The sequence below is a fragment of the Austrofundulus limnaeus genome, unplaced genomic scaffold (genome assembly GCF_001266775.1).
Source record: "Austrofundulus limnaeus strain Quisiro unplaced genomic scaffold, Austrofundulus_limnaeus-1.0 Scaffold475, whole genome shotgun sequence".
NCBI classification, from domain to species: Eukaryota; Metazoa; Chordata; class Actinopteri; order Cyprinodontiformes; family Rivulidae; genus Austrofundulus; species Austrofundulus limnaeus.
In genome coordinates this window covers 92,686-96,590 of record NW_013952877.1, presented here as the reverse complement: position 1 = coordinate 96,590, position 3,905 = coordinate 92,686, and the positions used below count along the sequence as shown (strand labels likewise).

Sequence of the window (3,905 nt, the reverse complement as noted above, 5' to 3'; positions counted from 1 at the left end):
GGTCAGCTGTGGAATAAAAAGAGCTGCTAAAAGTATAAACAACTGTGTTAAATCATTTTCATTTATTCAGAAGACACAGCGCTGCACACCATACCCCCCCCCTCCCCCGCGCGGTCGCAGGTGGTCTCAGATGCGGGTTTGAAATAAGCATTTTAAAATGTTTTCAAAATATGTCTGGCACTTTGGAGAAAACCCAGGACCCGCTGGAGGGATTGTGTATCCCCTCTGGCCTGGGAACGTCTCGGAGTCTCCCAGGACGAGCTGGAAAGTGTCGCTGGGGAGAGCGGGGTCTTTCTCCTGCTGCCCCCACACCCGATAGCGGATAAGCTGGCGTAACGGACAATTTATATTGTTAGTCTAAATTATTAACTTAATGATTGTTTGGAGGTGCTCATGCACTGTCTCAAAGTTGAGTTGTTTGAAGGCAAAGTTTGGTTTTGTTCCATTTTTACATGCTTTGACACGGTTGTTGCCTTTTGCAAACAAAATGTATCATTTTCACCACTGTGTCAGTGTCTAGGCCTCTGTGTTAACTGTTCTGAAAATGTGGTTTTTGAGTTGACGACTGTGTCAAACCAGTCAATAAAAACTGAGCTGAGCATTCCATGAAGGAATACATAATGCTTTTCAAAACATTGACTAATCAAATCAATAAGACAAAGGTGATTCTCTAATACCTATATAACAGTATTTGTCAAATAACCTAAATATACCAACAACATAACTCTCATGACATTTTGTTCTGGTTTTTGGTTTTGGTACCACCCCTGGATTTTCTTTGCCCCATCATTAAAAGATTTCTGGAGGCACCATTGAAACCAGGAGGTCCTGGGTTCTATATGGAGTTTGGATGTTCTCCTCATGTTTGCATGGGTTTTCCCTGGGTATTTCCTCCCACAATTCAACAACATGTATGCTGAGGCAGCCCTCAGGCCCAGGACTCTGTTGAAAAAGGTATCTGTCATCTCAGTCGGATTTGGTTAAAAAATGGCTCAATAAATAGATGATCGTTTACTCATCATTGTGAATGTACCTGTTTTCATATGAAACTCTAACGTGTCTGTGCACATGCATGTCATTGAAACACTAAAACCAGCTGACCTGGCATAAAAACTACAGTGGAATCAACTTTAAATTTCATGTTTTGGGGTTCTTGTCTTGAAGACGTCTCCGTTTCCATATCAACATCGTTCCGACTGCCAAGTTCTGAGATCCAATGAAACACAGCATACAGTAAATTCTACAGAATACTTCACATTTGTTTGATTGATTGATTGATTGATTGATTGATTGATTGATTGATTGATTGATTGATTGATTGATTGATTGATTGATTGATTGATGCTTTTATTGTCAACGTACTTGATTACAATGAAATTACATTTAAGAACACTCGTTCATTCTCTCTCTTTCTCACACACACACACACACGCACAACTCTAGTACTTGAGTAAAAGTACTGATACTCATGGTCAAATCTTACTCAGTTGAGTAAGATTTAAATTAAATTAGATTTTTTTACAAGTAAAAGTTGCTCGGTCAAAAATCTACTTAAGTTAAAGTACTGAAGAACTTACTTTTGAAAATACTTAAGTATTAAAAAAGTACATGTATTTTAAAATATTCAAGTATTCAAAAGTACAAATTAAATTTTCGAATTACATTAAGTACATTGCTGTATTGTTTTTGGAGTGATTTTAGAGAACCTTGTAACTCTCAGAAACCACCTGATGTATCGACACATAGAACCACTTTGCTACAAATTCTACACCAACTGTAAAGACTTCAGCATAAAAATGCAATAAAGTGCGTGGTGAGTTCTTATATGCAGAAATGTAGTTTATCCACTGTGAAAATATAAGACATTTAAACTGATACAAAATATTTCTCAGTCTTAAAATCTCAAACATTGAGCTGAGATATGACCATGCTGCTCTGGTTTCTCCACTTGAGTTTCTTCAGTCGTCTCCATTGCTGGGTTCTGTTTGAAATGAAGGTGAAGCTCAGCTCACCACCGTTAACAAGAATGATGTAATTCCAAATTTATCCCAGGTGTGAGCTACGACTGTGATTGGCTTCCCTTGTGAGGAACATAACTTGTGGCCAAATGCCTTTCAAGAAAGGAAAACAGCAAAAGTGGATCACAAAGCTATGCTGAGCCAAAAGTAACAAACAAGCTTCTAAGAAATGTAGTGGAGTCAAAAGTACATTTGTCTTTGAAATGTAGTGGAGTGAAAGTCATAAGTTCTCCCAAAAATAATTACTCAAGTAAAGTAAAGTTACTCAAAAAATGTACAGTACTCAGTACAGTACTTTTTTTAATTTGGTTATCTCTCGGAATTCAAAATGGACAACAAAGTAAGAATTTCATTGCTCAGGGAAACATGTTTTTCATCTGTGCATATGACAATAAACAATTTGAATCTTGAATCTCAAGCAAATGTACTTCATTACTGTCCAGCACTGCACACGCACACTTACTAAAACATGTCTATGTTCATTTCAATCAAAGACTGTCCTTAAAGTCCATCTGGACTTGGACATTTCACAGCTGAAAACATTGTGAAGCCTCTGCTTTGTGTTGATGTCAGTGCAACAAAAAGATTGTATACATTTTCAGGGGAATCAGTGGTTTTTGGAACTACTTTCATTGTATCATTTGTCATTTCTGACCTTAAAGAAGACTTTGATACTTTAGACCCTGTTTACACTACTCTAAATAAATTTTTAAAACGGAGATTTTCTGCCATGTTTGCACCTCTCATTCACACAAAACTGAGTTTCCCTAAACAAATCTTTTTTTAAACTAAGTAAAAATGTTTTTTTTTTTTTGAAAAACCAATGGATGATGAAAGGGTTTAAGAAATGCTTGGAAAAAAAGAAGAATTATTGTATTCATGCTTCTTGAAATTAAGAGCAAAAAAAGTGGCAGGGAGATTTAAGAAGTATAAGTTTGTTTGGATCATAACAAAACGTAAGAAGGAATATTAGTGACTTATTAAATAAAACTACAGTGGTATGAAAGCACCATGGGCAGTAATGAAGTGTTTTTAAAAATCATAAAGAAACATCAGGTATTTCACAGTATTTTGTAAAAGATGACAAGGAAATATATAATCAAAGTCAAATAGTAAATGAATTCAATCAATATTTTGTAAAATGCTGGCCCAAGTCTTGCAGCTAAAATACCAAAAGTGGATAAATAATATGACTCATACAGTCATGGGTTGTGCCAACAGCATTTTTCTTGTTGAAAATGATAAAGAAGAAATATTTAAGTAGCAGTATTGTAAGTTTTGCAGCAAAAGAATAAAAGATTCTGTGAAAATGGACATGATGTTAGTGAAGGATATAATAAATTATGTTATTAAGGCATTTTCAATGTATGTAATTTATAATTTTCAACAGGAATTTGTCCAGACAACAAGAAAATAACTAACAATTATATAAGAATGGTGATAAATGTATTATTAATAACTACAAATCAATATATTTGTTGCCACAAATTTTTGTTTTGTTTTCTTTGTTGCTAAAATTGTAGAGAAATTATTTGTAACCAGATTCATCGAGAAAGTTTAATGCTTTAATGTTTGGTAGAGATAGAATCTGAAGGATGCTTGAAAGTTTTCTTTTTATGCTTTGGTGATTCTTCAAGCTTGCGTTCATGTTTATTAGTGTTGCCTTTTTTATAAGGGGCAGATAGTATAAAATATTTCTTCTCTTTGAATCATTTTCATTCAGTATTTAATATATAATTTGTGTTTTTTATTTTTATTTTTTTTGTTTTGTTTCTTTTAAATTAATAAATAATTAACAGAAGACACAACCTGGATCCATAGTCATGCCAGTCAATAGTGGTTTTAATAATGTGTGTGTGTGTGTGTGTGTGTGTGTGTGTGTGTGTG

The 3,905-nt window shown here is 34.4% G+C and overlaps 1 protein-coding gene across 1 annotated transcript in view; it reads right to left on the bottom strand.

Moving 5' to 3' along the window:
• gpc3 (glypican 3) overlaps window positions 1–3,905 on the bottom strand; it is a gene marked incomplete at its 5' end in the record, with an annotated part of 266,616 nt that overhangs the window by 192,757 nt on the left and 69,954 nt on the right.